Raw genomic sequence first — 18087 nt, 5'->3', positions numbered from 1 at the left:
TAGGTGGCTGCTCCCTTTCCATTAGATGGACTTCAGATCATCATGGATAATTATAAGCAGCTCTGATCTGAGCAAAGGTAATGGTTGAATGGTGCTGTATTTGTCACGTGCAACTACACAGTGAAATTATCTTTGCATGCTTCTGCAGGGGCCACGCACTCTGTTCACAGGAGCGGCCTCGGATCCAGGTGAGCTCCAGGCTCCTGCAGGGCCTCCCTCCATCGCATTTGACCTGATCGTCCCTCTCCTCGTCCCGCCATCTTTGTCCTGGGGGTAATTGATACTTGCAGCAGTAAACACAGTACTTAATAGATAATATAATAAACAAAAATAAAGTTCGTTCATTTAAAAAAAAAAACAATATAGTGGGTGGGATCCATGGGTGAGAGCGCCAGTGAAACATTGAGAGGAGAGATGTTAATATCCCGTGAGCACTGCATGCCCAAGCTGAAGTGCCAGTTGAACTCCTGGAATCAAGTGAGCGACAGGCATGCATCTGCTGATACACAGGATGTTAAAGTCTGTACCGTAACGTAACACGCCTTACCCTTTGAGTTAAGATAGGCTCAAAATGCTGGAGTAGCTCAGTGGGACAGGCACCATCTGGAGAGAAGGAATGGGTGACGTTGCGGGTCGAGACCCTTGTTCAGACTGAACTTTGACTTGTCACACTCACCATTTGCACCTGTCACTTACACCTTTTCTGACACAGAAGAGCTGCGGACATTAAACATTTTGACAGGTTGGAAACAGTGAAATGCACATGTTCTCGAGAAGGGCCATTGACCTGAAATGCTGACTGCAACTCTGTCCACAGATACTGATTGACCTGAATGTTTTTAGAAATTTTTGGTTCTATCTAACTTGCCTGTCTGCCTCCAGTGCTCACCAAGCTGTCCACCCCATGAGGTTTGCTTCACCCACCTGGCTACCTGTGGTTTGCAAGGACCAATCCTTATGCAAATGTTGCAAACTTGATGGGTTAGGAGTTTGAATGGTCTGGTCAGGAGAAATTAGTACTATGAAACTTCTGCACAATGTGCGCTTGACTGGAGAGCACAAGTTTCATATGCTCCCTCCCCCATGGGCTGTTGATTTTGGATCGAACCATTCAAATAGAAACCCATTCTCATCATTAAAGGACGCTTATACAATTCAAAAGCATATGGAAGAGACAGGTTATCAACAAGTTGGAAAGGAAAACTCCAATAATTTCTAATAATAACTTGGTAAAGTTTAGAAGATAATTGAAGAACAAAATGAATTCAAATGAGATGGGCCTTACAATATTAAATATTTCGTTTTAATGAATTTACTGGATTGAGACAGTACTATTGGGCAGCATTTACCAATAACTTGTTCACTGTTGCCCAACTTGGCTTCAGACATCTCCAGATTTAATCATGGGCTTGTCCATGAAGAAAGTGACAACAGACAATGGGTGCAGGAGTAGGCCATTCAGCCCTTTGAGCCAGCACCACCATTCAATGTGATCATGGCTGATCATTTTCAACCTGTTCCTGCCTTCTCCCCATACCCCTTGACTCCGCTATCCTTAAGAGCTCTATCTAGCTCTCTCTTGAATGTATTCAGAGAATTGGCCCCCACTGCCTTCTGAGGCAGAGAATTCCACAGATTTACAACTCTGACTGAAAAAGGTTTTTCCTCATCTCCGTTCTAAATGGCCTACCCCTTATTCTTAAACTCTGGCCCCTGGTTCTGGACTCCCAATGAGACTCATTGGGAACATGTTTCCTGCCTCTAACGTGTCCAACCCCTTAATAATCTTATGTTTCGATAAGATTTAATAATCTTATATGTTTCGATAAGATTTATGGAGAGACGGGGAGAAAGGAAAGAACTAACATAAAATGAGCACAGCAGACCACAAATGCAAAGTGCACTGCAGTTACTCATGCATATTATACCAAGAGCATCTCCCCAACCCACACCCTCTACCTCTAAGAAAGACGAGGGCAGTTTTTCTGAGGGATTACCAAAATCAGAATCACAAAACCAGATATCATCCACAGGCTTTTCTTTAATCATCAAAAAGTTTTGGTCTCTGGCAGCAGTGCTATGCTGTTTTCAAGACGTCAACTCCACTGCGCCACCTCACTTGTGCATGACAAATTACATCAATCAATTTCCTCAAAGTACATTTGAAATTGGCTTAAGGCCACGCAATTTTATTAAGATAACACTGACATTCACCACATCGAAAACCAAGATCGTTGCCACACAGATGGTAGATAATGCACAGTGGTGCTGAAATTGACCAGGTACTGCTTTAAATGTACCAATATTCCATTGTATTTCCCTATTACTAAAGATAACCAACCAATTTATTCAACTCTATCCTGGAGTTTGATGAACAAATCTGTGTCTGCTGTTTGTCCGTGAAGTGAAGCCACCCCACGCATCCTTCATGAACTTTGCATTCATCTGTCACACCATAGAAAGATACTGCCGGCTGAGCAGTCAGTGCATTCGTCTGTGGCCAAGGAGGCATACGTAAAGTAGAGCCTTTTGCTTCATCTTTCAGCTGATAAAATGTAATTTCTCTCAATGCGACGCAAGGTTCATGGGAATCAACCTTGTTTTTGTTTGAAGATCAAAGCTTCAGCAGGGCACAGAATTTTGCATGCTATTAACGAGCAGTCTTTTACAAAATCTCAATTGCTAAATGGCTTAATTATTAATTGAAAAATTTCTAGCTCACCTATGTGCCAGTTTCAGATTATTTCACCATTTTATTGAAGACATTATGCTAGGCAGAGCCTAAAATATGCAAGATTTTGTTTACTTGTTTGCTTTATCAGGATCTGGGCTTCACTAACAAGGCCAGCATATATTGTCAGCTCTGCTGTCAGAGTAAGCTAGGCAGGGAACTGCAGTACATTTGGCAGATCATGCACACTGCAGCTATAATGTGGCAATGACGGATGGAAGTAATATTCAATGTGCTTCACAAAATATGTACCAATCAGAGAGATTGCTCAGTCCCCTGTAGTGTCGAGAGAGATGTTGGTTAACTGCACTTAAGTGAGAATATTCCACAATGTTCTTGATTTTTGCCTTGGAGATGGTTGAAACCCAAGAGGGTGAGTTACTTTGAATTGAAGGATACAGCATAGTATCAGGTCCTTCAGTCCACGCCAACCACCAATCACCCATTCACACTAGTTCTATGTTATCCCACTTTCTCATCCATTCCCTGCACACCCGGGGCAATTTCCAGAGGCCAATTAACTTACAAATCCGCTCGTCTTTGGGATGTGGGAGCAGGGCCGGATTAACATAGTAGCAAAAGTAGCATTTGCTAAGGGCCCGGCGCTTTCGAGGGCCCCGGGCTGTGTTGCGCGCTGTGGACTGGGAACGCGGCCGGAGTCCTTTATCGCGACGCCGCGGTCTCGATGCCTCCCGGATCGCCACGTAGAAGCCCGGGTCGGGGCCTGGCCAGGGCTTCGCAGGTAAAAGCCCGGGTCGGGCGAAACGGCCGACGGAGCCCAGTCGCAGGTCGACACCACAGAGGCGTGAAGTGGGGATCGACAGCGGTGAGGCCTTGGCGGCAGCGGCGGTGGAGCCTCGTGGTGATTGGGCTGCGGCAGCGGTGATACTTCGCAGGTTGACCCACGGTCGACGAGAGCGTGGAGTACCGCCGTGAGGGGAGGGAGGTGCAAGAACAATGGAGGACCCGGGGTGGGGGGGATCGCTTTGGGGGAGGTGGGGCGGACAAATGTAGGAGCCGCCCTGCTTTGTCATTTTTTGTACAGATTCAAATTTGAGATTGAAATGCATTAAAAGCTAAGAGGAGCGGGGGCACGTGGCTGTTGGCTGGGTGACGTCACCTTGTCCCGTATTTAGGGCCACTTTATAACATATGCTACGGGCCCTGCACTGGCTTAATCCGGCCCTGTGTGGGAGGACACCGAACCACCTGGAAGAAACCCACGCGAACACAGGGAGAACGTGCAAACTCCACAAGGACAACACCCGAGGTCAGGATCGAACCTGAGTGTCTGCCGCTTTGAGGCAGCAGCTCTACTAGCTGTGCCACTGTGGCCCCGCCTGCTGCAGGATACCAAGCAGGTATGTGGCTGGTCCAGTAGTTTCTGGTCGATGGTGACCCAAGGATATTAATGGTGGAGAATTGAGCAATGGTAATGACATTTGATGCGGCAAAATGGTCTTTTGCACTTCCCGACCTGACAGCAAGTGTTCAATATCAACCATGATTTAGGTTCCAATGTGATTTTCAGGTGGTTGTAGGAACAGAAGTTATTTGTTGTTCCATCTCCGGCTAGGCCAGAAGCAACGGAACCAATCATTCTTTGTCCTGTCTCTCCTCTCTCCCAGTGTTAAACCCCCCCCAATTACAATCAGTCTGAAGAAGGGTCCTGACACAAAGCGTGACTTATCCATGTTCTCCAGAGATGCTGTCTGACCCGCTGAGCTGACCCCAGCACTTGGTGTCCTTTTGTGTAAACCAGCATCTGCAGTTTCTTGTTTCTACAATGTAATTTGCTCCATTTCTATCACTGTCTTAAAGTTTTCTTGTCTTTTTGGCAGAATGTAACATTTACCAGCATGCCTCCTCTTTAATCATTCGCAACAAATTCATCTCCACAACCAGTCACCGTGGGAACAGCAATGTGTCTGGCAGCATCAAAAATAAAACCTGAAGCTCCCAAATTGGGCTTCCAGTCGCAGAGCTGCACATCCACATTAGTCTTGAGATAGCCTTCCCTTACAAATTTATGTTGCTTTAATAATTAAAATTCAATTCAATTTATAAAGCTGTAAATTTTAACTGCCTGTTAATAGATCCAATCTTTCAACTGACTATGGAACGTGTTCCTTTATAAATGCAACTAAAAATATCACTATCTGGTTGCGTATGTGTAAAATGAAACTTGTTTCTCATGACTGCCTTGCGGAACCTTTAGATTGTCAGGCTGACACCAATGAATTTTGCCATGTCTCTGCAGATCCACCATCAAAAAACAAACTGCTGGAGGAACTCAGAGGGCTCAGCAGTGTCTGAAGAGGCGAACGGATAGCTGACATTTTGGGGTCAAGACTCTGCATTGGGATAGAGGTGAGAGGGAGGGATGTGGCAGGTGCTTGCAGGCGAGAGGCGGAACCAGGTGAGGAGGGAGACAGGCAGATAGGTAAGGTAGACAGGTGGGGCAGAGAGAGAGTAGGAATTAGGAGACAGTGACTCGTGGATGATAGATAGAGGGAGATGTGGAAGGAGAAATAAAAGGGGGGGCAGATGGAGCTAGGTGGGGAAAGGGAGGGTGGAGATGGAGGCTGTCGATGTGGAAAATAAGGAAGGTGTCAAGTGGGACAAGGTGAGGGAAGGATGATGTGGACCTGGAACCAATTGTGGAGGGGATAGGAGAACCAGAAGGTGTAGTGTGTGGGTGACAGGCCAATGTAACCAGGTTGGGGAGGCGGATGAAAAGGAGTGATGGGGGATCAAGAAAGAGAAAGGAAGGAGCACAGCGATTGTGAGTTACCTGAAGTTAAAAAATTAAATGTTCTTGCCATTTGGGTTGTAGACAATCCAGGCGGATGAGGTGCTGCGCTTTTAATTAGTGTTTGGACTCACCCTGGCAGTGGGGAAGGTCGAGGACTGATAGGACAATGTGGGAATGAGAAGAGGAGTTGAGATAGGGCAGAATGGAGGCAGAGTCGCTGCCTTACAGAGTTGCTGTATGTTCAGTGTTTGTACGTTCTCCCCATGACTGCATGTGTTTTCTCCGGGTGCTCCGGTTTCCTCCCACACTTCAAAGACGTGCAGGTTTGTAGGTTAATTGGCTTCGGTAAAGATTGGAAATTGTCCCTAGTGTGTAGGATAGTGCTAGTAGACGGGGAATGCTGGTTGGTGTGGCTCGGTGGGCCTGTTTTGCACAGTATCTCTAAACTAAACTATACTAAACTAAATGGCATGAAACTGGGAGCTCAGGAGAGCTATTGCCAAAAAAGCAAAGGAGTTCCATAAAACGGTTGCCAAATCTACGCCAGGTCTCAGCAACGTAGAGGTCGTATTGAGAGCCCTGAATACAGCAGGTGAGTTTGGAGGAACCACACGTGAATCTTTGTCTGGCCTGGAAGGGCTGTTTGGGTCTCGGGTAGGCTGTGCGGGAGGAGTATGGGGAGAGGTGTTGCACCTCATGTGGTGGGGAAAAGTGGCAGAGGACAGGGGAGGGCTGTGTGGGGAGAGATGGGCGGATCATGGAGTCCCTGAGAGAGCGTTCCCTAAGTGTAAGGTAGAGAGGCGGTGGGAATACAAGTGACAAACTTCCATGTGGCAGCCGTGTATTCTAATGGCAGTAATGTACTCTTAGTTTCAGCTCCACTCTTCCAGAACAATGATCTAGCCCTGGGTGCTGGCAGTCCATCATCCCAAGATAACATCTCCGCTATTCCAGAACAGTGCCTTTGTTCCTTGGTGACATCGAGCACCACGCAGATTACAGTGGCCCGAAACCACCGAGGCAATAAAAATTCAGATGGAGACACACGGAACCTGTGCCATGGCTGCTGGCTGGCCATGAGATGTGTCTGTCCGTTCAGGAAATGATACATGTCTGGCTCTACATAAAACCCTGCAGGAGGCCAGAGACAACAGCCACTGTTGCAGCAGAGTGTAGAATAGGTATTTATGAACATTTTGCAGGTATCTCCACAAATATCGTAGCTGCAGTCATCACTTCACTGCTCCAAAGGTTGCATTTACCAGCATTGTCACGTATACTGAAATACAGTGAAAAGCTTTGTTCTGCATGCTACCAGGCAAATTATACCCCAGAGATCAGAAATTGCAAAAGAGAAAATGAATCCAGTGCAGAATATAGTTACGGTCTGAAGAAGGGTCTCGACCCGAAACGTCACCCATTCCTTCTCTCCCGGGATGCTGCCTGGCCCGCTGAGTTACTCCAGCATTTTGTGTCTACCTTTAGTTACAGAGAAAGTGCACATTAAAAAAAAGTGCAGAGGCTGCAAGAAAATAGATTGGAACTCGTCCTTTTCTCTCTCAGCACACGAGAAGTCCATTCAAGAGCTTAATAATAGCGGGGGAGATGCTGATCTTGAATCTGGTGGTACATGCATTCAAGCTTTTGTATTTTCTGCCCAATTGAAGAGGGGAAAGGAGAGAGTGACCGAGGCATACATGGTCCTTGGTTTATAGGCACAAAATGCTGGAATAACTCAGCAAGTCAGGCAGCATTTCTGGAGAAAAGGAATAGGTGACCTGCTGAATTACACCAACGTTTTGTGTCTATCTTCAGTGTGAACTAGCATCTACAGTTCCTTCCTACACATTTTGCCTGGTCCTTGATGATGTTGACTGCATCCTCGAGACAGCATGGTGGAGATGGGGTTGATGGGGACAGGTTGGTTTGCGTGATGGTCTGTACTGTGTTCACAACTTTCTGTAACTTCTGTGGTCTTGGGCAGAGCAATGGCCATACCAAGCTGTGATGCATCCAAATAGAATGCTTTCTCTGATGCATCTGTAGAAATTACAAAAGATTCATTGGAGACATGCCGAATTTCCTTAGCCTTCTGAGCAAGCAGAGGTGTATCTGTGCTTTCTCAACTGCGGTGCCAATGTGCAGTGTCACGTGTACCGAGGTTCTGTGAAAAGCTTTTGCTGTGCGCTAACCAGCCAGCGGAAAGACATTACATGATCACAATCGAGCCATTGGCAGTGTGCAGATACATGATAAGGGAATAACATTTAGTGTTATCCAGATGTTCCAAGGATGTCCTAACTTGCCACAGGTCGGGTTACGTTGGAAGCCAGAGGAAGGAGTAGCAGCAATCAGCAGCAGTAGCAGCAGCAATCAGCAGCAGCAAGCAGCAGCAATCAGCAGCAGTATCAGCAGCAATCAGCAGCAGTAGCAGCAGCAATCAGTAGCAGCAGCAATCAGCAGCAGCCAGCAGCAATCAGCAGCAGCCAGCAGCAATCAGCAGCAGCCAGCAGCAATCAGCAGCAGCCAGCAGCAATCAGCAGCAGCCAGCAGCAATCAGCAGCAGCCAGCAGCAATCAGCAGCAGCCAGCAGGCAGCAATCAGCAGGCAGCAGCCAGCAGGCAGCAACAGTAGCCAGCTGTGTTGCTTGGGAAGTATTGTGTGGGGATAGTAAGGAGTAAGACCTGTGTGATCTCCCGGACAAGTTTCGATTGCCTAGCTTGGGGTCGGAGAGGAATTTCCCGGATTTTTTCCCCCAAATTGGCCTGGGTTTTGTATCCGGTTTTTCGCCTCTCCCAGGAGATCACTCAGTTCTTTTGGGTGGGCGGTTGGAGCGGTTGGAGCAGCGGCCGGGCGGTAGGTTTAGAAACCGAGCACGGGGCTTTGTTTGGGGAGTATGAGTGCCAGGGCAGTTTATTGTTCTGGGTGTCGGATGTAGGGAGTTTGGGAGTCTGATAGTCTTCCAGACATCCACATCTGCGCCAGGTGCGACGAGATGTGGCTCCTAAGGGACCGTATTAGGAACCTGGAGCGGCAGATTGATGACCTCCGTCTGGTCAGGGAGAGTGAGGAGGTTATAGAGAGGAGTTACAGAGAGGTGGTCACTCCAAGACCACGGGAGGTAGACAAGTGGGTCACGGTTAGGGGGGGCAAGGAGCAGGGACTAGAGAGTACCCTAGTGGATGTACCCCTTGGTAATAAATACTCCTGTTTAAGTGTTGTTGGGGAGTGCAGCCTACCTGGGGGCAGCGACGGCGCCCGGGCCTCTGGCACGGAGTCCGGCCCTGTTGCTCAGAAGGGTAGGGAAAGGAAGAAGAGAGCGATAGTAATAGGGGACTCTATAGTGAGGGGGTCAGATAGGCGATTCTGTGGACGCAGTCGGGAGACCCGGATGGTGGTTTGCCTCCCTGGTGTCGGTGTCCGGGATGTGTCTGAGCGTGTCCAGGATATCCTGAAAGGGGAGGGAGAGGAGCCAGAGGTCGTGGTACATATAGGTACCAACAATATAGGTAGGATAAGGGAAGAGGTCCTGAAAGGAGAATTTAGGGGGCTAGGAAGAGAGTTTAAAAAAAAGGACTTCCAAAGCAATAATCTCAGGCTTACTGCCTGTGCCACGCGATAGTGAGAATAGGAATGGAGTGAGGTGGAGGATAAATACGTGGCTGAGGAACTGGTGCAGGGAGCAGGGATTCAAGTTTCTGGATCATTGGGACCTCTTCTGGGGGAAGTATGACCTGTACAAAAAGGATGGGTTGCATCTGAACCTGAGAGGAACCAATATCCTGACGGGGAGATTTGCTAAGGTAATTGCGGAGACTTTAAACTAGTACGGTTGGGGGGAGGGACTCAAACACAGATAGCTAATAGGCAGTGTGTGAGGCAGGAGGCAGAAAAGGGAAACACTCAGACCCAATATCATATCATATCATATCATATATATACAGCCGGAAACAGGCCTTTTCGGCCCACCAAGTCCGTGCCGCCCAACGATCCCCGTACATTAACACTATCCTACACCCACTAGGGACAATTTTTACATTTACCCAGCCAATTAACCTACATACCTGTACGTCTTTGGAGAGTACCTGTATGTAGGAGAGAGAGAAGTGAAAAGAAATAAACTGAGAATAAGAAATGATGGGTCCCTTAAATGTGTATATTTTAATGCTAGGAGCATTGTAAGAAAGGTGGATGAGCTTAGAGCCTGGATTGACATCTGGAAGTATGATGTTGTGGCGATCAGTGAAACATGGTTGCAGGAGGGTTGCGATTGGCAATTAAATATTCCAGGATTTCATTGTTTCAGATGTGATAGAATCGGAGGGGCAAGAGGTGGGGGTGTTGCATTGCTTGTCAGGGAGGATATCACAGCAGTGCTTTGGCAGGACAGACTAGAAGGCTCGATTAGGGAGGCTGTTTGGGTGGAACTCAGAAATGAGAAAGGTTTAGCAACACTTATAGGGGTGTATTACAGACCGCCAAATAGGGAACGAGAATTGGAAGAGCAAATATGTAAGGAGATAGCAGATATTAGTAGTAAGCACAGAGTAGTGATTGTGGGTGATTTCAATTTTCCATACATAGACTGGGAATCACATTCTGTTAAAGGACTGGATGATTTGGAGTTTGTAAAATGTGTGCAGGATAGTTTTTTGCAGCAATACGTAGAGGTACCTACCAGAGAATAGACAATAGACAATAGGTGCAGGAGTAGGCCATTCAGCCCTTCGAGCCAGCACCGCCATTCAATGCGATCATGGCTGATCACTCTCAATCAGTACCCCGTTCCTGCCTTCTCCCCATACCCCCTCACTCCGCTATCCTTAAGAGCTCTATCCAGCTCTCTCTTGAAAGCATCCAACGAACTGGCCTCCACTGCCTTCTGAGGCAGAGAATTCCACACCTTCACCACTCTCTGACTGAAAAAGTTCTTCCTCATCTCCGTTCTAAATGGCCTACCCCTTATTCTTAAACTGTGGCCCCTTGTTCTGGACTCCCCCAACATTGGGAACATGTTTCCTGCCTCTAATGTGTCCAATCCCCTAATTATCTTATATGTTTCAATAAGATCCCCCCTCATCCTTCTAAATTCCAGTGTATACAAGCCTAATTGCTCCAGCCTTTCAACATACGACAATCCCGCCATTCCGGGAATCAACCTAGTGAACCTACGCTGCACGCCCTCAATAGCAAGAATATCCTTCCTCAAATTTGGAGACCAAAACTGCACACAGTACTCCAGGTGCGGTCTCACCAGGGCCCGGTACAACTGTAGACGGACCTCTTTGCTCCTATACTCAACTCCTCTTGTTACGAAGGCCAACATTTCATTGGCTTTCTTCACTGCCTGCTGTACCTGCATGCTTCCTTTCAGTGACTGATGCACTAGGACACCCAGATCTCGTTGAACATCCCTCTTCCTAACTTGACATCATTCAGATAATAATCTGCCTTTCTATTCTTACTTCCAAAGTGAATAACCTCACACTTATCTACATTAAACTGCATCTGCCATGTATCCGCCCACTCACACAACCTGTCCAAGTGACCCTGCAGCCTTATTGCATCTTCCTCACAATTCACACTACCCCCCAGCTTAGTATCATCTGCAAATTTGCTAATGGTACTTTTAATCCCTTCATCTAAGTCATTAATGTATATCGTAAATAGCTGGGGTCCCAGCACCGAACCTTGCGGTACCCCACTGGTCACTGCCTGCCATTCCGAAAGGGACCCATTTATCCCCACTCTTTGCTTTCTGTCTGTCAACCAATTTTCTATCCATGTCAGTACCCTACCCCCAATACCATGTGCTCTAATTTTGCCCACTAATCTCCTATGTGGGACCTTGTCGAAGGCTTTATGAAAGTCGAGGTACACCACATCCACTGACTCTCCCCTGTCAATTTTCCTAGTTACATCCTCAAAAAAGGGCAGTGTTGGACCTCCTGTTGGGAAATGAGATGGGTCAGGTGACGGAGGTATGTGTTGAGGAGCACTTTGGGTCTAGTGATCACAATGCCATTAGTTTCAATATAATTATGGAGAAGGTCAAATCTGGAACAAGGGTTGAGATTTTGGATTGGAGAAAGGCTAATTGAGGAGATGAGAAAGGATTTAAAAGGAGTGAAATGGGACTTTTTGTTTTATGAAAAGGATATAATAGAGAAATGGAGGATATTTAAAGGTGAAATTTTGAGAGTACAGTCTTTATGTCCCTGTTCGGTGGAAAGGAAAGAATAATAATTTGAAAGAGCCGTGGTTTTCCAGGGAAATTGGCAGATGAGATTAGTTTAATTTGGTATTTTGTTTGGCACTGAAATTATGGTTCCTGTGCTATACTGTTCTAATGATGGAAGGAAAGGAATTAATAAAAACTGAAGAATAATTGAGCCTGGGCCATTGTGCCGAGGATTCTCCAATAGCAACAATCATCTTCTTTTGTGATTCCAACCATTGGGATAGACAATAGATGCAGGAGGAGGCCATTCGACCCTTCGAGCCATTCAATGTGATCATGGCTGATCATTCTCAATCAGTACCCCGTTCCTGCCTTCTCCCCATACCCCCTGACTCTGCTATCCTTAAGAGCTCTATCTAGCTCTCTCTTGAATGCATTCAGAGAATTGGCCTCCACTGCCTTCTGAGGCAGAGAATTCCAGATTCACAACTCTCTGACTGAAAACGTTTTTCCTCATCTCAGTTCTAAATGGCCTACCCCTTATTCTTAAACTGTGGCCCCTTGTTCTGGACTCCCCCAACATTGGGAACATGTTTCCTGCCTCTAACGTGTCCAACCCCTTAATAATCTTATATGTTTCGTCCTTGATGCCCATTGTCTTCAGTTTTACCAGGAGTTTGTGAAGCTACATTCAGTCACATGCTGCTTTTACGTCAAGGACCGTCACTCTCACCTCACCTCTGGTATTCAGTGCTTTAGCCCGTCTTTTGTTGTGATATGGTCTGGAGCTAAGTGATCCCGTCAAAATCGAAACCCAGGATTAGTGAGTACGTCATGCAATGACACTATCAATGATGCCTTCTATCATTTTGCAGATGGTTAAAAATGATTATGTATAGGAAAGAACTGCTGATGCTGGTTTAAATCGAAGGTAGACACAAGCTGGGGTAACTCAGCGGGACAGGCAGCATCTCTGGAGAGAAGGAATGGTTGATGTTTTGGGTCGAGACCCTTCTTCAGACTGATGTCAAGGGAGTAGGCGGGACAGAGATAGAACTGATTAGATTGATTTAGACTGTCTTGTATCAGGATTCATCTAGCCCTAAATTTGGTTGTTTATCATTGATGAGATTTTGCCAAGGGGCACTGTAGTTGTTTAGGGAAAGCAAATATTAATTAGGATTTGTACTCAGTTGTGAAATGTCCAGATTCGCCTAGCCTGATGGCAGATTCCATCCAGCTTATATAGAGTATTCATCTGTACTAAACACCAGAGGGTTCCTAGCATCTATAGGACCCACATCACAATAGAAAGTCAGCAGAGAGGACAACTGAAGGGACATTCAAAATGTACAACGCCCTGAGGACCAAAACAAAACAATTAATCTCAAATAATAACAGGCATTGACAGGAGTCACAGAGTTTAGACTGAATTATAAAATGTTACGGAGAAATAGTTTGAAAATAAAAGCTTGATAATGGCAGATATTTGATGAGATCTCTTGCTGGAATTGGATGGAAATGTGGTCTGGAGACTAATTACCTCAAATTATAATTGGGGTTTTCAGAAAGGGCAGGATTTGAGAGTGAGATATATTGAAGGACTGAGGAGGAATGGAAACTTGCACACTGTAAATTGTTCGATTACAATCATGTATTGTCTTACTGCTGACTGGGTAGCACGCAACAAAAGCTTTTCACTGTACCGGTACACGTGACAATAAACTAAACTGGACTAAAATGATCAGCAACCGGCAACCGGCCCTCTCCCTCACAATCACCCAATCCTAAGAGCATCCACTGCCCCAGCTTCAACTCTTCCATGTAGGGCTAAGCAAGACTCCTACTCAGTGATGTTGGTCTCCAGTTTGGTAGCAAAACCTTAACCATAGGATATTGTAGGTGTTATTGTTAGGAAAGTGAAAACATTGCAACCTTAACCAAGAATAATCCCAGGAATGAGCAGGTTAAGCGTTTGACAGTACTGGGCCTATATTCACTGAAGTTTAGAAGAATGAGGAGGAATCTCATTGAAACGTACAGAATAGTGAAAGGCTTGGATAGAGTGGATGTGGAGAGGATGTTTCCACTAGTGGGCGAGTCTAGGACTAGAGGTCATAGCCTCAGAATTAAAGGACGTTCTTTTAGGAAGATGAGAATTAATTTCTTTAGTCAGAGGATGGTGAATGAGTGGAATTCTTTGTCACAGAACGCTGTGTAGCCAAGGTCATTGGATATATTTAAGGCAGAGATAGATAGATTCTAGATTAGTACTGGTGTCAGAGGTTATGGGGAGAAGGCAGGAGAATGGGGTTAGGAGGGAGAGATAGATCAGCCATGATTGAATGGCAGAGTAGACTTGATGGGCTGAATGGCCTGATTCTACTCCTATCACTTATGATCTTCACGCATTGCACCAATTGAAGGTACGTCTTGTTTTAACGCAAGAACGTTAATTGTCCTGGTTACACCTATTTATAAGGAATCATCACTAAAAATATAAGTCTGTAGGAAGGAACTGCAGATGCTGGTTTGTACCAAAGATAGACAAAATGCTGGAGTAAGTCAGTGGGTTGGGCAGCATCGCTAGAGAAAAAGAATAGGTGATATTTTGGGTCGGAACCTTTCTTCAGAGTGAAGAATTCGATCTGAAGAAGTGCTCCGACCCAAAACATCACCCATTCTTTTTCTCCAAAGATGCTACCTGACCTGCTGAGTTACTCCAGTATTTTGTGGAAACTTTAAGTCGCTGTTCAGCTGACTCTTCAGCGGGTAGTCTATGGAGCTCAGAAGATTATCGGAACACAGCCACCAGCCTTGGAGGGCATCTACAATACACGATGCCTCAGGAAAGCCACCAGCATTCACAAAAAGATCCTCGCACCCCTGCAATAGTCTGTTCGAACATCTACCATCAGGCAGACGCTACAAGGCCTTCTACACCCGCACCTCCAGACTCAGGAACAGCTTCATCCCCAGTGCCATAGCTGCTCTGAACCGGTCCTGCTGAGTCGGATGGTCACGTCGCACAGCGACCCGGCACAGACCTATTTGCACTTTATTCTGTTTTAAAACTATTTCTAATTTTGTTTCTCTGGGTTGTCTAAATTTATGTTGATTAGCTAACTAATTTATTGCATCGTACGGAAGTCGCATTCCCAATCTCGTTGAACCCCTCCCTGTACAATGACAATAAAGATATATTGTATTGTATTCATGGGAGCTTGCTGTGCATAAATTGGCAACACTTCAAAAACACAGCAACGTTGTTAAAGCATTTTGAGCATCTCAAGGTATAAAAGGCACCACAGATGGATTTTCGTTTCATTCACATCTTCCTGATTTACTTTACAGTGAATTCAAGTAAATATATACACTTGTTAATCTTACAGCACTACTCTGGCCCCTAGTGGTCAATCAGACTTAATTCAGAAAACGGATAAGACAGAATCAGAACTCCAGTTCTAAAATGAAGACGCTTTTTCGTTCCACCCTTCTACGAGATTTATTGCTAGGAAACAATTTTCTCTGGAAAATTAGTTTCCACTTGTAATAAGATAGCAAAAGATACAGAGCCAGCAAAAACAGTGGTGCAATGCAGATTGAATTATTGACAGGTATCATTTGATGTCAGTCTAGTCACCTTTGATGTACTTATCTGATCATCAACAACACAAGTGGAGATTTTTAGGATTTGCAGTCCTAGGATATAAACTGCTCTTCTTATTTCTGCCTTAAATGGGTCACCCTTTAATGAAGAAACCACGATCCCTTGTTCTGGACTAATGCAAAAGCAACCTCTCTTACTCATCTAGTCTGGCCATCTGCAGTTTCTTTCCTGTCATTCTCCTCCCCCTCCAATCCCAACAACATTCTGCCTGCCTTTTTTTGTCCTTCTTCCTCCCCAGGTTTAAATCCTCATTGGATGAGGATTTATGGTGCCTATTAAACCTCAACGACGTCTACTTTATCCCTACTAATGTTAACACCTCGAACATATACATAGAAGTTGAGTGTGCTCAGAGAAGGATAATTTCACAACTTTGCCCATCAGATTCCATAAGTATCAGCTATTTCTGCTATTTTGCACCAGAACTCCTGCTTGACATAGACAACTTTAGTGTGGCTAATTGCATTGATATTGTAGCCTTGACCAAGGCTTATCTCATGGGTGGCAGAAGCTTGTCCTTTAAGGATCCTTATAGCCAGTTACTTCCCAGCACTTACCCAATGTGGAATCATCACAGTGTCGCCCTCATCACCAGAGCAGATATTGTGTTCTAATCCAATTTCTGTTGCTCCATTGCCGACTACTATCTTGATCACAAAATGCTGGAGTAACTCAGCAGGTCAGGCAGCATCTCAGGAGACAAGGAATGGGTGATGTTTCGGGTTGAGACCCTTCTTAAGATTGATATCAGGGCCCCCTGACATCAGTCTGAAGGAGGGTCTCGCCCCGAAACGTCGCCCCCTGACATCAGTCTGAAGAAGGATCTCGACCCGAAACGTCGCCCCCTGACATCAGTCTGAAGGAGGGTCTCGACCCAAAACGTCGTCCAGACATCAGTCTGAAGAAGGGTCTCGACCCGAAACGTCACCCATTCCTTCTCTCCTGAGATGCTGCCTGACCTGCTGAGTTACTCCAGCATTTTGTAAATAAATACCTTTGATTTGTACCAGCATCTGCAGTTATTTTCTTACACTATCTTGATCACAATTCCATAAGATTTAAAATGGTTATGAGTAAGGACGTTTGAACTTTGAGTTAAGATACTAAATTGGAACACCCAAGCATGAACTCCCCCTCACCCTTAGATCTTAGGCTCCAAGTCCATAAGTCCCTGAAGGTGACAACACATAGATAGAGCGGTATAGGTGGCATGTGGTAGGAATATTGAGTATAAGAGTCGGGAAGTCATGTTGCAGCTTCATAGAACTTTAGTTAGGTTGCATTTGAAATATTGCATGCATTTCTGGTTGCTCCATTAGAGGAAGGACGTGGAAGCTTTGGAGAGGGTGCAGAAGGGACTTATTGTAATGCTGAAGAGACAAAATGCTGGAGTAACAGCGGGACAGACAGCATCTCTGGAGTGAAGGAATGGGTAACATTTTGTGTCGAGATCCTTCTTCAGACCTGTGTCAGGGGAAAAATACCCCCTGTAATGTTGCCTGGATTAGAGGGTGGTTTACTTTATTGAAAAATCTGGAAAAAATCTGAATTAGTGACAGTAAACAACCAAAACCCCTTACCAATCCAAGTGAATGGAAACGACCTTCCCATAACTGAGGAGTTTATTTATCTTGGTAATAAAGTCAGATACAATGGCAGAGCACAAAATGACATTAAGAACCGGCTAAACAAGGCTAGGAATGTTTTCAGAATGCTAAACAATGTATGGAGGTCCCAGCAACACAGCACTAAGACCAAGCTGAAGATGTACGGGAGCTGTGTCCTCTCCACCCTCTTATACGGCTCGGAATGCTGGAGAATGACAGCGGGTGACATCAAGCAGCTGTCAGTCTTCCATACTAAGAACCTGAGAAGAATCGTTAGAATATTTTGGCCAAACACCATATCCAACCAAGATCTCCTTGCTCAATGCCAGCAAGAGAGTATGGATACCATCATCATGAGAAAGCGCTGGAACTGGATTGGCCATATACTGAGAAGAGAACCAGACAGCATCCCAAGAATAGCCCTGCACTGGACACCAGAAGGGAAAAGGAAAAGAGGGAGACCCAAAACCACATGGCGTCGAACTGTAGACGAGGAAATGGAAACTATGGAATTGACCTGGGGCAGTGTCCAGAAACTAGCCCAAAACAGATAGGAGTGGAGAACCTTCGTTGTTGCCCCACATGCCAGGAGGCATCATGGGCAGTAAGTAAGTAATTTTATTGTGTAAGAAGGAACTGCAGATGCTAGTTTAAACCAAGACACAAAATGCTGGAATAACTCAGCGGGACAGGCAGCATCTCTGGAGAGGAATGGGTGATGTTTCGGGTCAAGACCCTTCTTCAGACCAATAGTTTATTGTTGGCTATAAGATAGGGACGGATTATTTTCTCTGGAACGTCAGAGGTAGCGGAACACCTGATAGAAGTATATAAAATTATGAGAGGCATAGATAGGGTCGAAATGTCAAGTGGTAGTAGGCATAGTTTTAGAGGCGATGTTTAAAGGAAATGAGCAAGAAGTTTTTGCTTTAAAATATAAAGGAATGGGTGCCAGAGGTGGTGATGGAAGCAAACACTGCATGAGGATTTAAAAGGCTCTTAGATACAAAAAGCTGGTGTAACTCAGCGGGACAGGCAGCATCTCTGGAGAGAAAGAATGGGTGACGTTTCGGACCAAGACCCTTCTTCAAAAAAGCTCTTAGATAGGCAATAGATATGCAGGGACATGGATCACATACAGGC

The sequence above is a fragment of the Rhinoraja longicauda genome, chromosome 16, assembly GCF_053455715.1.
Source record: "Rhinoraja longicauda isolate Sanriku21f chromosome 16, sRhiLon1.1, whole genome shotgun sequence".
NCBI classification, from domain to species: Eukaryota; Metazoa; Chordata; class Chondrichthyes; order Rajiformes; family Arhynchobatidae; genus Rhinoraja; species Rhinoraja longicauda.
The sequence above is the reverse complement of the archived record's forward strand: the minus strand, read 5'-3'. Positions refer to the sequence as shown.